This window comes from Falco biarmicus, chromosome 13, assembly GCF_023638135.1.
Source record: "Falco biarmicus isolate bFalBia1 chromosome 13, bFalBia1.pri, whole genome shotgun sequence".
Classification (NCBI taxonomy): domain Eukaryota; kingdom Metazoa; phylum Chordata; class Aves; order Falconiformes; family Falconidae; genus Falco; species Falco biarmicus.
In genome coordinates this window covers 10,393,513-10,408,348 of record NC_079300.1, presented here as the reverse complement: position 1 = coordinate 10,408,348, position 14,836 = coordinate 10,393,513, and the positions used below count along the sequence as shown (strand labels likewise).

Genomic DNA, 14,836 nt, shown 5'->3' with positions numbered 1-14,836 from the left:
TAAACATGCCAAGAAGAGAGTAGCTAAAACAGAACATGTGTTCCAGCTGCTCCCATAAACTCTGGTTTAGCTTGTCAGGATTTTCTCTCCTTGTTCCATTCCCACTGTTGTGTAACTAACACCTGGTTTATTTGCCCCAAGCCCCACAAAATATGGAGTCTTGAGGACATTTAAAACCAGGGTATGCCCAAGAGATCTACCAAAGCTTGGGCAGGAGGACCGTAGATTTTAGATCTGGCACAATGCTGTGTCCTATTACAAATAGAAGCAGATTTTGCAGGATGGAGTTTCCTTAGGGCTGTATCTCAGACTGAAATCATGGAATCATAGAATCATTTAGGTTGGAAAAGATGTTTAGGATCATTGAGTTCAACTGTTAACCTGGCACTGCCAAGTCCACCACTAAACCATGTCCCTCAGTGCCACATCTCTGTGTGTTTTAAATACCTCCAGGGATGGTGACACCACCAATTCCCTGGGCAGCTTGTTCCAGTGCTTGAAATACAAACCCACCCAGGAACCAGGCATCTGTCAAACCCATCCCCTTTCTTCCAAGTGCAACATGCACTTCTTTGGTCTTCCCTCTCCAACATAAACTCAGGGCTGTCTGTAAAATCCATAATTGTAATAATAAAACTAATTCCTCATTCTACCCAAACGGCCTTCCAAAGTCTCGCAGGACAAAGCTATCAAAGGCAGATCTGCTATGAGAATCAAAGCCACTGGAGCTCTCCTCCTCCTCCAGCAGTGGGCCCTTCAGGGCAGTATGTGTTGCCATTTGCATGAAGTGAACAACAGTTTCGTGTTTAACTTCTCTGTCCCAGTCCAGAATGGCTCTGCACAGCATGAGGGGCCTTTCAGGGACAGGATGAGGAAGAGTGAGTACCACAGGCATGAGAGATGTTAGTTGCACCACCTAATGGAGGTGCTCTGGAGTAGGAGATTAGGTTGGTGTAGGAATCTATATGGAGCAGAGTCACATGTGCTTAAAACCTCTGTCACACCAGCTCAGCAAGGGAACTCGCCTGAGATTACACAGAACTCTGGAGAGAGGCTGTGGGCATGTTTTAAGGCCTGAGCTCTAGCTGTCAACATGAATTCTCAGTATAAATAGTTCCCATTAAGCTTCCTTCAACCTACTTTTGGGTTTTATTTTTTTGGTCTTGTCTGAAAGTTTTGGGGTTTTACTGCTGTAACTTTTGCTTTTATTAAAAAAGCCCTTTTTCAGATATCATGCTTTAGCACCCTGTGTGGGAAAATCCACAGCACTGTCAGCCTTTATCAGATTTCTTACTCAGTGAAGTCAACTGGTATTTGGATATCTTTATATTTTACTTACAAAGGAGTGGAAAAAGTATGCTGCATGTAAACCGAAAGTAGTTTCTGTCTTAAAAGTCAGGTTGAGCATAGAAAAAAGCTGTTAAATAGTTTTTGCAAGAGTCAGAAACTACTGCATATCTAGAGATTTTTTACCTACTCTACTTCCAATTTTTAAGGAAAAAACTCTAGGAAGGAAATGGCTTCCAGGACACAGGAACTCTGTGAATTTCCAACAAACGATAGGACATGCAAAGTGTAGAGTGCTTTATTTTAGAGGTCTTATCTTTTAAATCTGTGACTGTATGTTCTAGTGCTTACTAGCTAGAAACAAGTAAGAGGGTAAAGAGCATATTTATAACCTTCATTTATGTTTTATACATATATGCATATATTTATATTTTATATTTTAAAAAGCAGTGAGCTTCCTTTGTTGGCTGGTAAGCTTGAGTGCCCATAATGATTTCAGTTTAGCAGATGAAATCTGTTCTTAGGCAAGTGTAGTGAAGAATTATTTCTTTCTCCCCTGTCCTCACTTTTTGTGAGTCCTATATGCAATATACTTCGCTGTAGTAAATGAAGATCCAGCTGTACTAATCTGCCTGCCCCTAAGAAATCAGAAGGTTTGCTTTTGATTGGATAATATTTCTAAGGAAGAATAGTGAAATTTGAGTAATTCAGTTAATTCTGTGGCCTATATGTAATTACTGACAATCTCAAGCAAGCAAACAATGCTAAGGAATTACATGAAAGTCTCCGCAATATGGGAGCAGCCTGGTAACCTGCAATGTCTCAGTTCCATGCAGATATTTTACAAACGTGTGTGTAGTAGCTTGTATGGATAACAATCTTCTAGCAACATACTACGATCTACTAAAATATGGCCTAACACTTAGTTGTTACATTACTAGCAGATTTGATCTATAAATTATTCACCTGCTTTAGCTAATTGATTACTCAATGCTGAGATATCACAAAGCTCAATATATGTGTATCATCAAATAGGAATAGCTACAAGGTTAAAAGACCAAAATCATAAGGTGGTCCTGATGGATATTCACAAATATGGGTAGCTGGCAAATATTTACACAGCTACTTGGCATGTTATTTTGGCCTAAGTGAGGACCAGTCTGCAGCATCTGCATTGTTTAAAGCTAGCTCAAATTTGTGTGCAGAGCTGCATCATTTCAGTATGGATGTGCAGCTGAGATGAGAAATAACTCTTGCTTGACTTTTAGTTCTCTACTCTTATATTCCTCTCTGTAGGTGATTTAATTAATTTGCCTCTCCATTAACAACTATGTTCTGGTTCCTATAATGTAGGTCAACTAATTAAGATATATAAAAATATTTCCCCAAGGTCGTTTGTTTTGGGAACAATTAATGTGGGACAATTCCTTATGTGTGAAGAGATCAGATCATTTCAGAAGCAGCAAAATATTATAAATGGTGACTTAGCTGGAGAAATATATTTCTAACAAAGATACAGTCCTTCTGCTGAGAAGAACTTCCATAATAACCTGAGCAAATCCATTTGACATTGCAGCAGAATAGGATCACCTAGGCAGGCAATTACAGTATCTTCACTAATTTTCAGATGAGATAGAGCATACTACCTAAATCCCTTATGCTTCTCGAAGTTAGTTAGTTGGGATTCATTTGCAGCCATGAAATGCATTTTAAGAACAGTCATTGCTCTTTCAAGCCATTTCTCTCTTTCATTTGAAGAAAAAAAAAAAAAAGGAATATGTGTCAGAGAAATCAGAAATGTTTTCTGTACCAGCTAACAAATAGAAAGTTCCATTCAAACAAATGTTCTTACGTCCAAAATTATCTTTAATTCCACCTTAGGAGGTAAAGTATAGCAACTGATTCATTACTTAAATTTCACTTGAGCTATTGCACAATCTCAGCTGAGAATACTTTTTGACTGGAAGAGGCACTTTTAGCACTGTGAGAAATGAAAAAAAATTCCTCTTAAAAGCCATTATGTAGGTGGAATGGAATTTTCCTCTACGCAGCAGTTGACATGCTGTCATTTCTTTTGATTTCATAGCACAATGTTAATTTTGAGATTTACGGTTAGGCCAGTCTTAGAATTTCTTGTAGCAATTTCTAATTCAAAACTGGTTGTGCTATTTATTGCTGATTCTATTTCCATTGGGACAGTGAAATTTTCACCATTTACTATCTACAAAGGAGATACCATTGCAAAAAATATCACAAATATTTGATTTACATTCAGAAATAGAAATTTGACAACACTTAAAACTAGCCAGAGTACTAGGCCAAGAAGGTCTTTACCACTGTGCTAATTTTTGCAAGTCAGTAGATGTTTCACTCTCACTTCTTTCATGTCCAACGCTATCCAATGTTGATGTTTATTCTAAGTATAGGAATCCGTTGCACTGCACACAGTTCTGTTTGGTTCTTTCTCTTGTTTTTGAAGCCTCAGATATTAAAAAGCTGCTATTTTCAATTGAACTAGATCTCTATCTAAATTAGATATATTTATAAAAGCAATGTTTTTTTAATTTTTATTAACATAATGAATTCCACTGAGTATTTTGCTCTTACACACTGGTATTTTGCTGTTTCAGCTATTGAAAATTTTAACTTCTCATCTTCCAGGCACTGTGCGTTTTTTGGTTTTGCAAGACAGATATGGAGTACCCATGCACAAGTGCCACCTTTGCTGGCTCCACATCAGTCATGCAGACAGGTTTTCTGCAGTGTAATAATTTTGGGACACCAGCTGTTATTTATGGATGTGGGTTGTTGGGTTTTGTTGAGGTTTTCTGTTTGTTTGTTTGTTTCCAGAAAAGCTCACTGGAGCTCACAGCTTTAATTCTATTTGATGGTTCTAACTGATCTTTAGGGGAAAGACTCCTGCTTATCAGGACAGGCACCTGTGATAGCAAATCCTGTCACAGAAACAAGATCTGGGAGTGGAAGTGAGCCAGTGAGTTTGTTAGAAAAGAAACACAGCTACGGAAACAAAAATCCTGAAGTAGTTTTATGTTACCATCTGAGCAGGATGAACAAATAATAACTGTATGAGCAAAAAGCCATTGAGGTTTAGCCAGAGGAGATAATAATAGGTTGCGGTAGTCTCTAGATATTATTTCTACAGTTACCAGAAGAAGCCAGCTCATATAAATACCTGTTGGCAAAGTTTTGTTGCAACAAGTCAATGCAGTGCAGCATTAGTTTATACTTGGTTAACAACATTGCTAGTTGCTATTTGCACAGTCCAAAGCAGTATCAATAGCTACATTTGGTCTGTCAGCACAGGCAGTGACAAGAGAAATGCACCACTAGAAGTGCTAATTAATACCAGCATTTACCTTGGTTTCAAGGTTTTGATTATGACCTTGGCTAAAACCAAGTCTCTTCCTGATGCTTTGCTGTCCTTTGCAGCCCCTGTATTCTTACCCTTGTTGGAGACAATACTTTATGCAATGATTTTTTTTTTTTTTTTTCACTTTAGCATGGCATGACTAACTTGGCCAGAGGTCAGAGAGAGCACTAACGACAAAGTAGAAAGTTTTCCTATTACTTTTGCCTTTCTTATCATACTTCTTGTGCTGGTACTGCAGTGCCTCTCAAAGCTAGGAGTGTTGGAAACTGGCTCAATGTGTGAGACCTTAGTAGTGCTGCAGGGCCACAGGATGTCAAGGCTGCCAAAGCAAGAATAATCTGCCCAAAGGAAACTGTTGTGAACTCATACCTGCGGGAAATGTGGTCTTAGTGTAATCAAGGCCATGATGTTTCATTAAAAACCCAGATCAAGAATTCACAGAAATGTGAGCTAGTTGTAACTGTTTCCCATAACAAGAAGTTTCCTTTGCTGGAGGAACATCTGACAACAACGCATCAGTGGGCCTGTGTGCGTTCTCTCCCTGCCACAGCCACGTCCTAATTCTGCCAAGTTATGGTAGTAGCAAAGGCCCAGCCATACAGGGTGCCGTGCCAGGTTAGTGGTGGCTGAGCCCTCTCGGCTAGGACACACAGTAAACTCCCTCTGCAGAGGGGAAGCTGGCCTTGCTTTCCCGAGCAGTGTTTCACATCACTGTTTCCACACCAGGAAAGCTCGTGGGTCAGGTATTACTGGGACCAGAATATTCCACTTTGGAGTTCTTCTAATCTGGGGAGTCTGTTTCTTTGTGAAAGGAGCAAGTATACTCCAGTGGAACTAAGGTTTACTGGTAACAAGGATGCCTACAGATAGGACCTTAGGGATTTCTCAAGCTCCATGGAAACCTTAGACCTTCAGGTCGCATGTCTTATCCTTCACCATCTGTGCTGAGATGGCCTGCTTACTTGGGAATGATTCTTATGAAGACCTGTCCTTGTGAGAGCTGCTCATAAAGTTCAGCCAACTCAGAGTTTTGTTGTCTTTGGACTGTTGCCATCCAAACCTCATATTCTTGTAAAATGTCTCCGAAATGAGGAACAATGGAATGTGGAAGATCTCCCCCCTTTACTCACACATCCCAGTTACACCTTTTTTTTTCTCTACTTCCCAGTCATTAAGGGGAGTGTTCGAGTCCTTCCTGTAATTACAATGCTGAGTCCAAAGTCGAGGCTGCAAGCTGCTTCTATTCTGAAATTACCTCCAAATCCTGTCAGACACAGCCAGCTGCAACGGGCCCATTTATAGGGTGCAAGTTCTCATACTTACTGGCCAAACCACGAACAGTCCCTTAGCACCAAGGGCAAGATTTCAAGTGGTCCCTCCTGGCTCCATCTCCCGTTTTCATGCTGCTCTGTGAAGGGGAAAGCAAATACAAGAGCAGGTAGGATGGCAGATACATCAGTGCTGTGTCTGCTGCTGCCTCCAAGGGAACAGCCTGCTGATTTAGGTGAGCGAGCAGTGTGGAGGCTAGCGAAGCCCTGGGAAGCTGGTAGAAATCTGCATGAAACTATGCTATGTGGTTTGGACATGGACACAGAAAAAAAGAAAGACTGAAGGAACTGTGAGTTATGTTTGAAACTTCGAATACAGTAAGGGCCCATATCTCTCATCTGCCATTGATTAGCTTATATTCTTAATTTTTCTAATATGCTTTTTCATTCCTTCAATCTTTCAACTTTTGTTTAATTTCTGATGTTACTGGCAGGATGTTAGGGTGAACCCTGGTGGCTGTACTTTCCTCTTAGCAGTTAGAAAGACAATAGGTGCTACATTTGTCTTAATTTCTTATCAACAGTACAATGTCCTTAATGTAAAGAAGTTCTTAGGAAGCATTCAAATGTAAAGAGGACTTACAAAGCAGCTGGTTACCAGAAATTACTTTTAACCTGGTCATGCTTGTTAAGACCACACAAGGGAAAAGGGGAGCTGGAAGAACTGCCTGTGACAATAGCCTTGTCAATGGCCGCATCATATTTTCCTTAAACATGATACTCACAGCAGGTGCATGTTGAGTTACCCTCGCTGCCCTGTGACAGTCACCAAGGCGAGTGGCTCTGGTGCCAGCGGGGTCGGCAGCCGAGCGCTCCAGCATGGCACGTAGGGGCTTCCCAGGCTGGGGGAGCCTCAGGGGAGCGGAGCGAGCCACCAGGAGCTGGCAGCTCCTGTGACAGCAGCTGATGGGACCTGCTCGGGGCCAGCAGCAATGGTGGCCAAACCATAAGAGAAGCCCCGGGGAGTGTGAGCAACCAGGAGCCACCAACAGGGTGGGCAAACAGGGCCTGGCGTGGCCATTTGCGCACGGAGGGCGCTGGAGCCCTGCCAGCTCCACCAGGCAGCAATGGTGCCCACCAGGCAGCAATGGTGCCCACCAAGCGCTGTGCCCACCGTGCCAGAGGCGGCTGCCCAGGCAGAGCCCGGCGGGAACACGCAGCCGCCCCGGTGCTGGGCCGGCAGCGGGGAGCGGGCGGTGGGAGCGCCCGGGGAGAGGGGAGCACCTTGGCTTAGGGACCGAGCTCCGGTGGGAGCTGGGTAGGCTGAGGACAGCAGGGAGAGCAAGAGGTCGAGAGGCACCTGGGATGGCTCCCTACCTTCCCTGGGACAGGCCCCGCAGGCGGACAGGACGCAGACACGGGGGTTCCCTGCCCTCTCCCCGCCCGGCTGAACGCAGCGGCTGGCGGAGCGGGGGGCGATGGCGACGAGCCCCTGCCCGGCGCAGCAGGCGCGTCTCCTCTGGGACTGCCCCACCTGCCCCGGCGTCCGGGCACAGCGTGTGTGAGGCGCTGCCACTGGAACCAAAGTCCATCCAGCATGGAGGTGCCGCCCTGGCTAAGCCAGCCTGTGCCCGGCGTCACAAGGCCATCGCTGCAGGAGGCTCCTCCCGAGGGGAGCAGAAGGCCCCACGTGCAGACTGGACCCACCTCTCAGCGGAGCCTGCGGCCTCCCTGGGGCCCGGCTTCAAGGTGAGAAGAGAAAGCTTCCTGCCCTGGTGCGGCCCTCAGGTTATATCCATTACCGGTTTTTCAGGCAGAAGCGATGAATTTGCAGCAAGAAGTCCAAGGGCAATCCAGAGAGACTCCAGGACCTTGGGACAGCTGGTTAAGGGATCGGGAGCACAAGCAGTGTTCTCCTCTGCCCCTTCAGCTGCAGGGAGCGATGGGGGGAAGACACAGGAGGAGCCGACAGATCGATACCTGGCCCCGAGCCTGGTGTCACCAGCAGAATTTTGCGTTTTATGATCGTGGATTGGTTCACCACAGGCCTGCTGGCAGCAGGCGGCGTACACCCGTCTCAAAGGGGGAAAAGGATCTTTGCACAGGAGTTAGCAGAGCTCATTGAAAGAGCTTTAAACTAGATTTGAAGGGGGAAAGGAATAAAACCAGGCTTGCTAGAGATGAGCCTGGGGGCAGCACGCCGGTGTTTGAGGGATGGTGTGCTAGCGAGGTCCTTCGGTCTGCTGTCTCAGGTGGAGATCCATACAGCAGTGGACACGGGGGTTACTGATGTGTTAGAAAGTGCCTGAGAATGGTCAGGTAGGAATTAAGGCTTCTCCCCACCAAAAAGGTGCCGGGATTAATAACCCAACCACACCAGTACGCACAGCACGGGCAGCAAACAGGAGGCGCTGGAAGCCGTCGTGCAGCAGGAAAACGGTGATGTAGCTGCCATCACAGAAGCATGGCGGGATGACTCACAGCACCGGAGTGCTGCAGTGGATGGCTGTAAACTCCTCAGAAGGGATAGGCAAGGAAGGAGAGGCGGTGGGGTAGCCCTGTACGTTAGGGAGTGTTCGATTGTCTAGAGCTTAATGATGGTGACGATAGGGTTGAGTGTTTATGGGTAAGAATCAGGGGGAAGGCCAACAAGGCAGATAGCATGGTGTGAGTCTGTTATAGGCCACCCAACCAGGATGAAAAGCAGACAAAATATCCTGTAAGCAGCTGGGAGAAGTCTCAGAATCGCTAGCCCTTGTTGTCAACGTACCACATGTCTGCTGGAAACACAATACAGCAGGGAGGAAACAGTCCAGGAGGTTCCTGGAGTGTGTGGAAGAACTTCCTGACCCAGCCGGTGAGGGAGCCGGCTAGGGAAGGTGCCCACTGGCTCTGTTGTTTGTGAACAGAGAAGGACTTGGGGGTGATGTGGTGGTTGGAGGCCGTCTTGGGCGTAGTGGTCACAAAATCGTACAGTTCCCAGTTCCTGGAGAAGGAAGGAGTGGGATCAGCACAACTGCTACCTTGGACGTCTGGAATGCAGACTTTGACCAGTTTAGGAGGCTGTTTGACAGAGCCCCTTGGGAGACAGTCCTGGAGGGCAGAGGAGTCCTGGAAGGCTGGACGTTCTTCAGGAAGGAAATCTTAAAGGCACAGGAGCAGGCTGTGCCCGTGTGCAAGAAGGGCTGGAAGGAGGATCTGGAGAACTACGAGAGCTACGGGCCTGTCAGTCTGACCTCGGTGCTGGGGAAGGTTATGGAGCAGATCATCGTGAGTGCCGTCATGTGGCATGTACAGGACAGCCAGGTGGTCAGACCCAGTCACCACAGGTTTATGAAGGGCAGGTCCTGCTTGACTAACCTGATCTCCTTCTGTGGCAAGGTGACCTGCTTCGTGGATGAGGGGAGGGCTGTGGATGTTGTCTTCCTGGACTTCAGTAGAGCCTTTGACACCATTTCCCACAGCATTCTCCTGGAGGAACTGGCTGCTCGTGGCTCGGACGGGTGTACTTTCTGCTGGGTAAAAAACTGGCTGGATGGCCGAGCCCAGAGAGTGATGGTGAATGGTGTTACATCCAGTTGGTGGCTGGTCACAGGTGGAGTTCTCCAGGGCTCAGTACTGGGGCCAGTTCTGTTTAATGTCTTTATCGGCGATCTGGGCGAGGGGATCGAGTGCACCCTCAGTAAGGTTGCAGACGACACCAGGCTGGGTGGGAGCGTTGATCTGCTGCAGGGCAGGAAGGCTCTGCAGAGGGGTCTGGACAGGCTGGATCGATGGGCCAAGGCCACCTGTGTGAGGTGTCAGGTCCTGCGCTTGGGTCACACCAACCCCACGCAGCGCTGCGGGCTGGGGGCAGAGTGGCTGGGAAGCTGCCTGGTGGGAAAGGACCTGGGGGTGCTGGTCAACAGCCGGCTGAACGTGAGCCAGCAGTGTGCCCAGGTGGCCAAGGAGGCCAACAGCGTCCCGGCTTGTATCAGAAACAGTGTGGCCAGCAGGACCAGGGCAGTGACCGTCCCCCTGTACCGGGCACTGGTGGGGCTGCACCTTGAACCCTGTGTTCAGTTTTGGGCCCCTCACGACAAGAAGGACACTGAGGTGCTGGAGCGTGTCCAAAGGGCAACGGAGCTGGTGGAGGTCTAGAGCACAAGTGTTACAAGGAGCAGCTGAGGAACTGGGGTGGTTTAGCCTGGGGAAAAGGAGGCTCAGGGGAGACCTTATCGCTCTCTACAACTACCTGAAGGGAGGTTGTAGGCTGGTGGGGGTCGGTCTCTTCTCCCAAGTAACAAGCAATAGGACAAAAGGAAACAGCCTCAAGTTACACCAGGGGAGGTTTATATTGGATATTAGGAAAAAATTCTTCACCAAAAGGGTTGTCGAGCATTGGAACAAGCTGCCCAGGGAGGTGGTTGAGTCACCATCCCTGGAAGTATTTAAAAGACAAGTGGATGTGTCACTGAGGGACATGGTTTCGTGGTGGACTTGGCAGTGCCAGGTTAATGGTTGGACTCGATGATCTCAAAGGTGTTTTCCAACCTAAACAATTCAACGATTCTGTGACATCCTGGAACAGATAAACATTTCACATTTCACCACTCATGGCTTGGTGTAAATCTGATTATGTCATTACCAGTTTTCTAGGCTGTAAGAGTACCTCAAATGCCATTAAGTCCCTTGTGCCATATAGTGAGCTCTCTACTTCATCATTTACCAGCCTCGCATGCTCACACAGTGAGTGTAAAAGTATCTCCTTTATACTCTCTCAATGCTTTCTTCTGCAGCAGCAAGACATACTTATGTAGTTCTTTAATTTACTGTTCTTAAATTGCATCTTTGTCAGTCCAATTCTAAGGCCTGTGGAAGGCCCTTGACCAAGTGCACAGCTTTATATTGTTAACAGTTTGACAAGATAACGATTTATGTGAACAACCTTTAGTGTTTGAGATTTTCCTACTCTGGTTATTATTTAGAGAGCAATTCAGGTAAGTTACTCTGGGAGCACTGGAGCTAAGGAAGGCTCGTTTCTGATGGGTTTGTGCTGAGCGTTCCTGGTGGCAGCTGTAGCACCAGCCCTGTTAAAGAAAGAAATACAGAATAACACTTTCAGAAGAATAGTGTTGTAATCGTGTGAAATAACATCGGGAAACTGTAGGATGGGCACAGATAGATGGATGGATTATATCATGTTCATATCATCATTTCAACCAGGCAGCCTTGGAAATAGAATTTGCACCCACCAGCTTTTTGCAGAAGCATGAGAGAGAGGTATTCTGCTTGGGGACAGTGGGAATCTTCAGCATAAAGCTCCTATGTTACAAGTAGGAAATCTCAGAGATGTACTTGGTCCTGGGAACTGAGAGGCAGGTGTAGAAATACCTCTAAAGCATGTGTGCTGAGTCCGACAGAATGCTGGATGTTGGGTCGTATTTCTCTTTTTTCATGTGGACAAAATTTGTGGTTGGGAAAAGACTACAGTTAAAAACAAACAAACAAAAAACAACAAACCCACCAGAAAAACTGAGTAGTGAAAGTCTTACTTGGGCAGCAAATCCTGCTATCTCACTGAGGGTAGGTATTGGAAAATGATTACCCTTTATGTACAGACTCACGGTTCAGAGATATGAAGCTCTTGAACTCTAACCAGGAGCTGAAGGAATATTATCATTATTCTGTCTCAGTTTCATTGTCATTGAAACTGAGATGATAAAATGGCTAATATCACCCTTACAAGAAGTGAAAGTGTTAGACAAATTCTTCATAACATTTATAAAGCCAAAGCATTTACTTTTAATATAAATCTGCATATACAATTAAGTTAAATAATAAAATCAAATAGTCTTAGAGAATCGTGTTAGATTTTATGACAATCCCGTAAGTACAGTGGCAGTATCTTAGGAGTTCTACCAAACTTCCTCTAATAAAACATTCCTCATACGTGATTTTTTTTTAATGCCCTGAATAGGCAATGTTTCCAAACAAAACCAGAATTAGTAAATCAATAAACAGATTTCTTACAATGGGGATTCAAGAGCTGGTGCTCTATGTTAAACTAGGATTCAGAAAAGATTAAAATAATTCATTTTTGCTTCATCTTTAGTAGAAAGCTGGATAGTAAAATACCTTAAAGGCCTCTGTTCTACTTACTGAATTACTGTGAGTTGTGCTTTTGACAGGCACCGACTGTTGTTTGTTTATGACAGTTACTAGGAAACCTATGGACAAATTATTTACTTTTCAGGTATAATTGTCAACTAAGTATTGGGTTTGCTTCGAAGTCGGTCCTGATGTAATCTGTTAGGTAACAGACTAAATAACAACTGGAAGATCTATATCTTGTTTGCAGGTAAATAAACATCTTTCAACAGTAAGGCTAATTTAAAGATTAATTTAAAACTGAAAAGCATAAAGTTTCTCTGATGACTTTGTCATATCTGCTCTGTTAAATTGTTTTTTTAAACAATGCAGAATCTCTTTGGAAATATGAACCATGAGCATTAAATAAACCTCGTGAGGTTCCAATTGCCACAACATTAAATTTTAAGTCTTCTGTATCTGGAGAACAGAAATAATAAACATAATTTGAGGTTTCCTTAAAATAATTATGGGTTAGAGTTGAAGTTAAAAATTATATTTCAAAACTTCTAACTGATGGAACAGCTCTTTCAAACAGTGTCAAACCTGTTCTCCAATTCATTAAATAAGTGCAGAGCAGTAGTTCTTGGGTCTACCATGGGAACCTAGAATATAACCATCCTTTGGCTCTGAAGAGTGCTCAAAGTTGAAATATTTCTGTGTACCAGTGCAAAGACCATAGCTGTGTGCACAAGTAGGACATATGCACAGTTTCTATGGCCACACCATCATCCCAATGCAAATACAAGGTTTGCATAGGAAATTATACTTGCCTGTGTCTGTTTTATTGTATCTACTATTAGCTGCCTACCTGGACAACTGAATCTCCAATTTTCTCTGTGGAAGCTGGTAACCAGACATATGTAATTTCAGCTCCTTAGTTTGAAGTAGATAGTGACCACCAAACATCTGTCTGATTCAGCAAGTTTCTGCCACTAGAGCTTGTGTTGTAGCTTGATAACCGTTAGTGGCCTGAGCTTGATGAGGTATGATAGTTCGCTTTGATAGCCAACCTAAGTTTTTTACTCCAGAAACAAGTTGTTAATTGTCCTCATGATTTCTTTAGCACTGCAAGTGGTAGTGATGCTAAAACAGTAGCAATCTGCTTGTCTCCCTTTACATCTGGTCTGTGCAGTAACTTCAACAGCTGTTAAAAGGAAAAGTGTATTTAACCATGAAAGTTTTATCTATTTCAGTCAACTGTAAAAACAAGTGCTAATATTTGTAAAATAATTTTGGGGACAAATGGCCCCTTAGGCCATTGTGCAATTCCCATGAAGGTGCATTAAAGTAGTATATATAGCTATATCATGAGGAGTAATCTAGTACTTTCAGCATATCCCAAACACATTTTCCAGCTCAAAGGTGTGCAAATTCTGGGGAATGTGGGCAGAGTTCTGCCATGGGTTAGAGTCCAACATGATGTGGCTTTATCAGGTCATGCAAAGTACTACAGAATCACTTTGCACTTGTGTTTGTTCAATAGTATTGCTGGGTCATGAAGGGCGATAAGATTTTTTTCCCCGTTGCTAGGTGTGGCTTTCCTGTGCATAAATATCTCAATTTGAGATCAATGTGGAGGTTAACTAATTGGAGTCAGGGCTCCCAGAGTGTGCAGGGTGCAGCCCTGACCCAGTTCCCTACCTTGTGGTAAACACTCTGCAATTTTGTTTTTACTTAAGGCATTGTGGCAAGGTACCTATGAAATCCTAGTTATTTTACAACAAAATTTGAAATGTTATGTGTCAGTTGAAGGTAAAGTCTAGTTTTTTCAGTTTTTATAATGTTTCTCAAGCAGTGTCCATAAAGCAGTAATAGCCAGTGTAACTGGTCCCCACCTAGCCTGCAAAACCATATTGCCTTGAAAAAGACTGGGTAAACCTGAAGCAAATCAATGAATTATTTTAGTAACCTGGTAAGGTTTTAGTCAGTGCTTTTGCATTTCAAGCTGCCCGAGATGTATTTTACTTTCAAATGCCTGTCTGAACCATTTAAAGAAGGCTTTATCAGAAGCAGGATTGATTTATTAATCTCAGAAAGGACATCTTAAAAAATGAAGAGAATGACAAAATCCCCTTACAGTGGATGCAACAGTATAAACGTGGTTCATGACGTAAAGGGCTAATGGGGTCTGGCTGATGACATGACTTGTGTGATAGATAAAAAACAGGTAACCAGACATAAATATGGCAAACTCTGAGCAGGTGTGATAGAAGTGACCTTGCAGTCTTTGTATTTTCCTCTAGAAAGCAGCCTAGAAATGCTTCAAGCTTCTGGCAGCAGAGGAGCAGATTTCTATCTCCACCAACCTCTTGGAGAGCTTTTTACCGTAATACCAGAGATCTGTGTTCTTGCCAAAAAACAGGGTTTCTGTAGCATGTACTCTGGAGGCTACCCTCCAGGCACACCATGGTGTCTTCGGCAGTAGTGTGCTAAACTAGTACATTTCCAGCAGAAAACCTGGGATTGATAGTATTGATTGTATGTATAAAGTGGCAGGTACCCCATGAGGTAGAGGGGTCTCCAAGCACAAGATACTTTTCTTCTTTCTGGCCATTACTAATTCCATCCTTACCCTAATGTATGTACAGGGAGATACTGGACAAATGCACATGCTGGTATTGACGCCAGTAGTTGCCTAAACTTTACTAGGCTCATGTTGTGTGCTGCTGATGGCTGACCATAGCCCATTCCTCTAGACATTGCTCCCTAGCATCCCATGGTGATGTGTTTTGGCTTGATGTAGCTGTGTGGTTACAGA

General features: G+C 44.3%; 1 protein-coding gene across 6 annotated transcripts in view; it reads left to right on the top strand.

Annotated features, from left to right (window-relative positions):
* MCF2L2 (MCF.2 cell line derived transforming sequence-like 2) overlaps nucleotides 1-14,836 on the top strand; it is a 181,064-nt gene that overhangs the window by 122,765 nt on the left and 43,463 nt on the right. The gene's annotated exons all lie outside the window — the stretch shown is intronic.